Source organism: Camelus bactrianus, chromosome 28, assembly GCF_048773025.1.
Source record: "Camelus bactrianus isolate YW-2024 breed Bactrian camel chromosome 28, ASM4877302v1, whole genome shotgun sequence".
NCBI classification, from domain to species: Eukaryota; Metazoa; Chordata; class Mammalia; order Artiodactyla; family Camelidae; genus Camelus; species Camelus bactrianus.
Window position 1 is genome coordinate 13,785,410 of NC_133566.1, and position 10,405 is coordinate 13,795,814.

The window sequence follows — 10,405 nt, forward strand, 5'->3', positions numbered from 1 at the left end:
GGTTGGCAAATCTTGCCTTTCTGACCTACAGTGCTCTTTGTATTCCCTGCACAATGGCCCTGGGGTTGGCCTTCTTGTCTAGGCAGCTATGCCAGCCTCCTCCCAGGCCTCCCTGCCTCCACAATGCCTCCCTCCGTCCAGGCCGGATCCATCTCCCTCCAGTACAGAGGCGATCATTTCCCCTTTGCTCAGGAGGTAGCAGAGGTTCCCCGCTGCCCACAGAATGAAGTCCAGGTTACTTGTGCAGGCACGGAGACCTACTTTCTGAAGCTCAGACGCACTTCCTCAGCCTGGCCTGCTCTGGACACATCACATTTTGGTGGGGCTCCTTTGAAGCCAGGGATATTTGGCATGGCTGTTTTAAAAAGTAAGTTTTATTACTGTTCAGCTATGGGAGGCTGGCAGATTAGGAGACCTATGGAAAATATAGTTTGTTCCTCACAGTTCCCAAGAGGAGGGGACAGGCCATGTCAGGCAGGGCCATGGGGGAAGCACCAGGGTGGGTCAGGAGGCAGAGAGAGAAAGGGGAAAATGTGGGCGGGTAAGAGCCTTTCTTGTGGTTCCTGTAGGAAGGGACAGGCAGGGCAGGGAGGCAGGAGAAGCAGTTGAGGACTGGCTAGTGTGAGTAATTTCAGCCTCTCTGCGACTTACGGGCTGTCCCTAGTTGTCTGGTCCTGGCCCTGGGGTGATTAGGGGAGGGGACGAGTGACCCTGAGTAGATGAGATGGTTGGGGATGTGGAATCTGGATAGGTTAGTTTGCATATGAAAGGTAGGCTCCCAGGTCTAGGAGTTGGCCAGCCCTGGGGATGCCTCATTCTCTCTAGAGGTATCCAGACCCCAAGGTGTCAAAGTATTAGGAAACACAGAAAATAAAAAATGTAATTAATACTATGGTCTAAAAAAGGACCCCAGATTATTAAGCTATTGCATAATGCCCAGAATAGCCACCCTCCCCCGATGCTGGCTTTCCCCCGTTCCTGAGACTCACTCCAATGCAGAACCCCCTCCTCTTTCTACCCTCAATTCTTGACTTACCCTTAATTTGCTAGAAAATGCTCAACAACTGATGGGGAATTAGACTTGGCTTTTCCTGTTCGCTCCCAGGGGAACCGCTGACCCTCACTGTCAGAGGTCCCCTGTGCCTCCGTCTCTGTGCTGACGGCCACTTTTGTCTGAAAGCCTGCTGTGGTCCATTTCCTTCACAATTGGCTATTAAGAATCCAAACCAGTCATCTGTTCAGCTAGGTATTTGCCATTTGCCAATTCATAACACTTAAAATAGTCATCTAAACTATTTTGTTAATTTTTAATAGACTCAGTCTGAGAGACGGGACGCCAGTTCCTGAGGGCAGACACTCGGCTCAGCCTCCTGATTATTGAAGAACTTGGCAAAGGCCCCGAAGGCTTTTCTTTTCCATCCCATAGATTTTTATTCCAGCTTTAAAATAACATAAATTCCACCTGATTACTCACTTCCTTATTTTGTTCAGGCTGAGTCATTAATCAGTTTTATTAAAAATGGTGACTGACCCAAACTGCATCGCATGTGAAGGTAATTCACCTTCAGTATTTCTTCGAGAAACATCCTCTTTTGAATATCTTATTTTAGGGTTTTTTTTTTTAATGGACAAAACGATAAGAGTGGTAGATTGCCATTTTTTATATATTCTTCAAAGTCTTTCTTAAAAAGGACATATCACTCCATCTTCTCAATCTATTTTATTATGTCTTAGTAGCTTTTATAAAAGTTCCTCTACATGTATATGAAACAGAGGTTAAGCATATATATCAAAAGCTAATTAAAGTCTATTCCCTAATCTGACACTTACGTGAAATAGATATAAAAATATCTTCATGATTGAATGTTCTCCAAATTTCTTCTGTGACTGAGGTTGTAAAAAACTCTCAGAGTAGAATCTTGCTACTTGCCATTCATTATGATGATGTTTTCAGTGCTCTGTAGATTTCCCATCTGTGTGTAGACGCCTGTGGGTAGGAATAAAGGCCATCCAACTCTGAGTTAGTTAATTGCAGCTAATCCCACAGGACACAATCATTGGGTAAAACACGTGGGATCAGCTGATGTCGAATTTGCTTATTACCGTTGATGGTCAGTGCAGAGCAGAGCTTGCTTGGGTGGAGGATATCAATAATTTGGGACACACACTAAGTATCTTATATAGAGATCTTCTCATTAACGTACTCTGTGAGGTAGGTGCTCCAATGATCCCCGTTTGACAAGTAAGAAAATGAAGCCAAGGCCAGGCGAGCCTGGGCAGCTTCTCCATACGCAGAGCCTGTCCCCTGCCATGGACAAAGGGCCACGGCCCTCAGCACGCTGACAGTCAGCTCGGCATCACGATATGCCCAAGAAGAGACCTTTCTGAGCCGCTGGTTCTGGGTTAGGGCCGCCTGAGCCGCTGGCCCTGCACCAAGATGTGGCAAAGCCATATTAAGAGTGTTTGGATCCCCACGAAGCCCTACTGTACCCACGTTTACCAGGAGATTTGTGTAGGAACGGGGCTGATGGTCTTCACGCTTACAAAATCAGGAGTGCTGATGAAAGAAGTAAAGCCTCGAAAGCTTCCAGTCCCGCGCCTGCTCGTGCTCACCAATAACCAGCTTTACGTGGACAGAACGTCAGTCTGGCCGTGTTGGTTGGGAGCGTGGGACGTCGTGTTGACTTGTAGATGTGCCAGTGACCTCATGCATGAATAAACATACCTGTGAGATCCGTGAAGAAAACCAAAAACCAAAAACCAATATGCCCACAAAGAAAATCAGATAATTCATTACAAGATGCCCTGGAGATTTGAAGAATACATGTCGGCAACCGTAGGGACCAGGAACCGCAGAACCTTCACTGTCCCGTGTAGACTGTGCACATCCTGGGGGCAGGACCCGTGACTCTTCCTTTCACTTTGCCCACCAGCTGTCAGCCCTGCACGGGCCACGAGGCTGTGCTCAGAGGAGGAAGACCTTGGCTCCACGGGTGGAGCACCCACCTGGGAGGTCACATGGGAGTCAGACTCCTGGTTTTGACTCTTGGCTCTGCTCTGGGCTGGGTGACGTTGGGCAAGTCACCTAACCTCTTTGAGTCCCAGCTTTCTCATCTCTAAAGAGCGGGATGAAATCTGCTTCCTGTGGTGGTTGTGAGAACAAGTGAGAAAATTATTGTGAAAGTGTTTTGTAAACTGTAATGGATACAAATAGAAGCCATTAAGCAAGCTCCAGTTGAATTGTAACACTCTGATGCCCAGGCACGGAGACCTCCGGCCACCTACCTTCCAGGCATCTCGCAGTCCTGTGGGCGCCAGTTTCTGAATCCACATTGGGCAGGTTCCCTGGGAATCCTAAGAATAAAGGTGGATATAGTTGGAATATAGAAACTCCAAGCCAAAACTCCACATTGCCAAGTAATTCTGCTGGCGGTGCTCTGGGGTGGCTGCAACCGTCATCTGTAACATTAACTGTCACTGTCACTCACTGCATGCTGGCCACTTCCCATGACCAGGTGAGGCAAGGACTGTTATGATCCCATGTAGCAGTGAAGGGAACAAAGCGCAGAGAGGCTGGAGGGTCCCTGAAGGTCAAGGAGCAAGAAACAGGCAGAGGCAGGCTGCTGTCATTGCACCTGACCCCTTGGCTATGGACCTCCAATCTCTCCTCTCTGGGAGCTGGAGGGGTTTCATAGGGCTGCCAGAGCTGTGGATCCCACCCTCGGGGGCCAGTTATGTGGGGGATGGGATATCACAGACACCCCCGGTCTCTAAAGAGCAAACCTCTCTCTGCTCTCGCCGGCTCCTCACCGCTCCTTGCTCAAGTCAACGGAACAGAGAGAAGTGTCACTGTTTTTCTCTGACTGACCTTTCTGGGGGTGGGTGGGTCCAGGCCAGGCCCTGGAAAGCTGATACCCTCAAGGCACTTGTGAGTGGAAGCGTGGGGGCCCAGCAGTCAGCCGGGAAGGCTGGTCTGGCCTGAGGGAGGGACGGAAGGGGAGGTGTTTGGTTTTGGGGTTTTATTGAGATGAAATTCATGTAACAGAAGATGAACCACTTCAAAGTGGCGTCTTGCACATTCACAGTGTTGTGTAACCATCGCCTCCATCCAGTTCCAAAATGTCTCCATTACCCGCCAGGGGAGACCTCGCAAGGGGAGGGCTTGAGGTTGTGGGCAGTGGAGGATGTGCTGCACTGCCCCGGGTGCACCCCAACCTCGACCTCCAGGCAGGTCGACTTAGGATGTTTCTGCAAAAGCAGATTCCCCTGGGGGGGCCACTGCCCCGACCCCACGTCAGCGCAGAAGGACATGGGAGACGAGGCGGGTGCGGTCTGGACAGAGAGTGTATCTGGGGGTGTTCAGGAGTGTCAGCACGAGGCCACCAAGGGTTTAAGAAGCCAAGGTTCCCTCACCTCCAAGGTCAGTGAGGCCCCAGTGGACATCTGGGTTATATCAGCCATTTGTCTGCCTAAAAGGCAGCTTCTCGAATAGGCACAGAACATCTCCAGGACAGAAAACGCCTTCCTCTGAGCTGTACCCACTGTACCTTGTATCTGCAGAAGCAACTGCGCTTCAGACAGCCGCCGTAAATTGTCCATGAAGCAGAGGCTGCTTTCCTATTGGCTCCAGGATCCTCTCCAAGGGGTAGCCCCATCTCTCGCTGTCTCTGCCTTGGGCTGATAATGGTGCAAGGCAGGCAGGCCAGAAGGGAGCGGGGGAGGGGAGCCCAGAGCTCCTGGCCCCGCTGGCACTGTTCCCCTTGGGCAGGCAGGAGCCCCAGCTTCCTGGAGCCCCGCAGACAGTCTCCGGGGCCAGAGCCGCAGGCATCCTTCCCCAGCGGGGCTGAGGCTGCGCTCTGCCCCTCCCCCGCCGCTCCTGCCGCCTGCCCCTCCCCTCCCCCCCAGGCCCCAGTCTGGAACCTGAGCCACATTTTTCATTTCCCTTCTGGTGCATTTCTGGTATTTCTTAGTTGCTTTACAGAAAAAAATCACTTTGAAGAATATCTCTGTTCTTTAAAGCGAGGCACACCTATGTCCGCCTGAGCTAAAGTTGTATTTTATCCAGGATTCCCTCATGTTGTGATTACTGAATGGACAGTCAGCCCTGCTGGGAACGGCAGCGAATATGACTACAGACGGGAAAAAAAAAAGATGCACTCTCTGAGACACATTTGGCAAAGTAAATCCCGCTTCTTACAAGAAAAGAATGTAATGAATTTTTCTCTATTTTTAGTCACGCATAAATCCCTTTAATACGTTTGAGCTCAAAACTCCATATTTGTCTTGGTCTGAAGTTAAATCTACAGTTTAAAGGACAGCATGTTTGCCCCACGCGAGGTATTGAGGGTCTCCAAGTGGAGGGAGAGGTTTTCTGGCCCCGGGGTGTCATGGCAACCCCGGAATGGGGACCCTCAGACACCTGTGGTGTGAGACAGAAAAGCCTTGCTTCCCCTCCTTTCTTGGGAGCAGACTGGATGGGGACAGAGTGCCCACCGAGAGCCTGGGAAGACCTGTTTTGATGTCTAGTCAGTATCAATGGCAGGGGATGATTTTGAACTTGGCCCCTAGGGAATTTAAATGAAGGCCCAAGTGGCAGGGAAGGGGAGGTGACTAAACTGAAATAAAAAATGAAGAAAAAGAAAAACTGTAGCACCAGGGTCACTGTAGGACTCTGAGTCTCCCTATGGAAGGATTTCAATTCCTTTTTCATTCGTCACCGATGGTGAGTCCTTGCCTTACCCCAGGGGTATGACAGGCTCACATGGAGGGAAGGAGGGAGCCCGACACTGACAATCAGAGGTGCAACTAAGTGGACTTCACTACGAAGGTGGTCAAGGCCATGAAACCTAGAGCCACATGAGGGACACACCATGTCACTGGCCCCACGGGAGCCAGAGGGACAAGTGAGCAGAGAAGAGTGGTGCTCCTGACTTCGGAGGTAAAATCCCTGAGGGACACTCATGGGAGTGACCACAACCCTGGCAGGAATCTGGGGGGACTTTGTGAGTGTGTTGGGGGTAGTCAGGGAGTGCAGGCGAAGGACCCAGCGAGCTACCCTCCCTTGGCCACACCTTCCCGGTTGGTGTGATTTGAGAGCCCCACCCATACAGTCTTGCATCAGGCAGCACAATCGAAGTGGAAGAAAAGCACTGCAGTAGAAGTTGTCTGTAGCCCAGGGGATGCCGCATCCTTGCCACGTGCCATCTTTAGTGCGTAATGCATTCGGAGTGTCTCAGACCCGGGAGGTGCTGACGTCACTGTGCCATCCCTACAACTGACCTCCTCCGACAGCCACCAAGTCCGGACGGTGCAGAAATCGCAGTGAATACTCCCTGCGCTGCTGGTGAACAGCCCCACCCCCTCCTCTTTCCTCCCCATCAGGAACCAAACCCACGTGGTACCCCTGGGTGCTTGGCAGGGTGGTACTGTGCCTTTGTACGATGCCCTGAGCTTCTTCAAGCCCTGAACAAGTTCTCTCCCTGTCGGCCTTCGACGAGGCAATGAGGCAGAGATGTTCATCTTCACTTCCTCCCTGAGAAATCAAGCCACAAGGAGACTCAGCCACTTGCTCCGTGGAGGAGGTGAGGGTCAAAAGCCCTGAACTAGAGCGCAGGCTCCCTGGCTCCCCATCTGCCCACCCTAACCTTTGGGATGGAGGCATCTTGTTGGAGTGATCTTTAAAATATCCTTTGGAAATGAACAAAGATAACTAATTTTTCAAAAATCTCCGTAAACTTTAAGATGACAACATGCAGAGGATCTCTTCCGTGAGGCTGCCCAGTATTGACAGCACAGTTGGAAATCAATCAGAACGCTTTACTAGAAGCTCCCATTAAAGGAGTTGTGAAGAGGACCCCTGCTACCTCCCTGATCTTTAACTGCCTTTTGTCTTCTCCCTGCACTCTAAGTGTAACCAGTGCCACCCTGAGCCCCCTCCACATGGTCGCCAGGTGTGTCCGCAGAGGCGCCGTCGCTGGAAACCTGCAGGACAGCTGGCCCCTGGGTTTTCCTCACAGAGGCAATGAAATGCACAACTTGGTCTTGGTCTCGTTTCTCAGCCCGATGTTTTGGTCCACGTGGAGTCGACAGAGGCTTTGAGAAATTTCTAACTGAATCTAACAGTGAGGAATCTGCTCCAAAGATTTCATTCTAAACTTGCACATTCCACCACCATTTTCATTCCCTTAAGGGCAGAAACTGAGTGCCTGCTGTTCTTCCTGTAATGGTTGGAGGAACCAAATCTTTCACAAATGTTCCTTCTTTTATATGAGCAAATGGAAGGACCCAAGCCAGCCAAATCTCACTTTTTAAGGGAATTAAAATTTGAGATGAGGACATTTAGAGAAGTTTTCTGTGTAATTCAGAGCTACAGGGAAATCTAGATTGAACACAGAAGTCGTTTCCAACCTTCCCTGTAGCACTGAAAACAGCACATGCTACCTGCGCCGTTGCCAATGCCTGAACTCTGGCTAATGTACTCAGTAATTGAAGAAACAAAACCAAACCCTCAAATTCCTGAGTACTTTTGTTTAGATTTTTATTCTCAAGGCCAATTATTTAAGTGGAGACCTTCTGCCTTAATGAATGAAGGTTTAACTAAGGTTTCCAAAGGGTAGCTGACACATAATTATCCCTGCAAACAAGGCAGAAACATCCATACGTATAAAAATAATCAACAGACAAACCAAACCAAACAGACCAACACCACCATAAGGGAAACAAAAAATTATGAAAACGGTGTTTTCCCTCCCAACTTTATCCTCAGCTCCCTGGAGACCTCTTATTGGAAAGTCTCTGCATTAGCTGTTTTCTGTCTGTCCCCCACCCAAGTCCCTTCCCTCCCCTCCTCTGTCCTGTTCTGTGCCCCAGGAGGCTGACCTCTGCAGAATGTATCTCCTGCTATTCTGTCTGCTCAATTTCTGGTGAGATTCAGCCAATGGGAGAGACTGACAGGAGGTCGGAGGGCAGGAAGAAAGAGAGAGAGACTGGGGTATTTCTTCCTTACTTGCTCCGTATATTGGTGTTACCCCAAAACTGGGTTCACCTCTTGGTGGGTATGGAGCCAACAGACACAACCAAGCCAAAGAGCAGGAGAAGGAAGGATTTATTACTTGCAGCAAGTAAGGAGAATGCCAAAGATCTTTCCCAAAGCAATGTCTCCCTGAACAGCAACATTGGGAGCATTTTATGCTAAGGGTATATGCATATTCATGAAGGGGCTTGAGCAGAGGAGAATTCAGCATAGGACTGGGGTCAAGGTCAAGAGAGTCTGAACTTTAGTTGACTGAAGTCAGGAGAGTCAACACCATTGTCCTCTACCAGGGTGGGAACCCTAGTTCCTGCAGGACTCAGAGCCACGTACCAGATGGGATGTGTACCCTTGAGGAGGAAGTAGGACTCTGTTTTACCTCTGAATTATTATTTCTTGACTCTTTCCTTTGTTCCTGCATTCCCTCACTTCCCTTAAGGTCATTCATTATGGAGATCTGTTTAAGGGCAAGCATGGTGGCCAGGCTTAGATCACAAAATGGCGTAGACCAAAATGGCTTCTCTTATGTCAAGAAAGCCATGCCCGGCTCTCTTTCTCCAGGCACCCCCTACTCTATCAGCTTACGCTGGTGCTATGTTTCTGCTCGGATCAGGCCCCACAACTCCATCTCTCCTTTGCTCCAACAGCACCATTTCTTTTGATTCCTCAGCCCCGGGAGGGCAGTGCCTTCCAGTGTTGCAACAGCAGCTCTAGTTGGTTTCATAACCTGCCTACAGCTCTGTGATGGTCCCTTCACCAAACTCTTTGGTTGAATTCTGCTTCCTGCTGGGACCCAGACATAGATTCTCTTTACCACCCAAGACAGATTAATCAACTACCCTCCAGGGCCCTCCACATTCTTCTCCAATCCCATTGATCACCTCTACTGTAATCTTCATTGCATGTCTGCTGATCTTCTTGTTAGACTAGGAGCTCACTGAGGCTTAAGGCTGACTTTTTTACCCTCCAACACCAGCATCTAGGATGCTAACAGGCCTAAAATGGGCAGTTAGATGATCCTGCTTGAATGAATATGTAAGCACATTAAACAAATAGGATCTAAATGTTCTTCTGAGACAAACAAAATCAGAACCTGCTACATGCCAGGCCCTGGGCTGTGATGGGGCCAGAACCATTAACAAGACAGACACACTCATGACCCTGAAGGAATTTCTAAGCTAAGGGAGTGTTAAGGGAGTAGACGAGGAAATGGCTGGTTGCCATAGTGCGTAAGAAGTGCTTTGACTTGGGCGGGGAGGGGGGCTTTATAAACATCCCCCTAAAAACTAATCCAAACAGGGAGTGGGCAGGCAGGGGAAGTCTAATTCAAGGTTGTCAACCCTCAATGTCTACAGGGCCAAGCAGGCTAGGACAGTGAGTTAATCCAACCAGGTGGGGGCTGAGTGAACTGGGGAGAGCGTGCCTTATCTCAAGTGGGCCCCTGTCCTCAGCTTAAGTGAATGGAGTCCTGGAGCCATGTGAAGCCAGCATCTATTTCCAATTTTCAAGAGACATCCAAAAAAAGTAGATTTTTATTTTTAAATGTCCAGAATGAATCCAAAAATATGAAAACACAAAGGAAAACCAACAAAAGGTATCGATAGACTAGATGCTGCCTGCTTCCCACCGTTGGCCTAAATTGCTGGTTAAAAGAATGAGCAAGAGTTAGCCAGGTAAAGTGTGTGTGTGTGTGTGTGTGTGTGTGTGTGTGTGTGTGTGTGTTGAGGTCTGGTGGTAAGTGCTTCAGTGGAAAAGGTTCCAGGTAAACGGAACAGCATGAGCAGATACCCCAAAACAAAGGCCGAGTCTGGCAGGTTGAGAGCTTTAGTGCAGCCGGGGAAGCGATGAAGGGTCTCACAGGCCTGGGTTGTGGGCACTGCTGATCGCCTTGCTACTAGTCTTCCTTCTTCGCTCCTGGAATCTCTATGTTGTTTAGCTACTTGGCAACATGTGGTTGAGAGGAGGGACCGCCCTTCCCTAGACCAGGGTCCAATCCAGTCACGGTCATCCCATTACCTTCCCAGCAGCTGGGTTAGCTCTGGCAAGAATACAGTACTTGCTAATGAAACAGTGCAGGAGGAGTGCTTTCCAGAGTTTTTCCCACTCATTGAAAGGGTCTTGTAGAAGCAAACACATCGTGGGTGTGGATATATCCTGCCATCTAAGGATCAAAAGCTAAACCAACTCTAGAGGACAAATCAATATCCTGGAAAGACAGAACAGCCAGATGGAAAGATCCACATTCAAGGTAAGGTTGTTGGGCTGATGAATTAACCAGATCTGAAGCCTCTCTTCCTGGGACATCTTTTTGTGTGGGGTGTTCCATTTTCTTAGCGTTGGACCACTATGAGTTGTATCATCTGACGATTACCGCAG

General features: G+C 49.3%; 1 pseudogene; it reads left to right on the forward strand.

Annotated features, from left to right (window-relative positions):
* The first annotated feature begins 2,437 nt into the window (after positions 1–2,437).
* LOC105072283 (ATP synthase F(0) complex subunit j, mitochondrial pseudogene) lies at positions 2,438–2,651 on the forward strand (annotated as a pseudogene).
* The last annotated feature ends 7,754 nt before the right edge of the window (positions 2,652–10,405 follow it).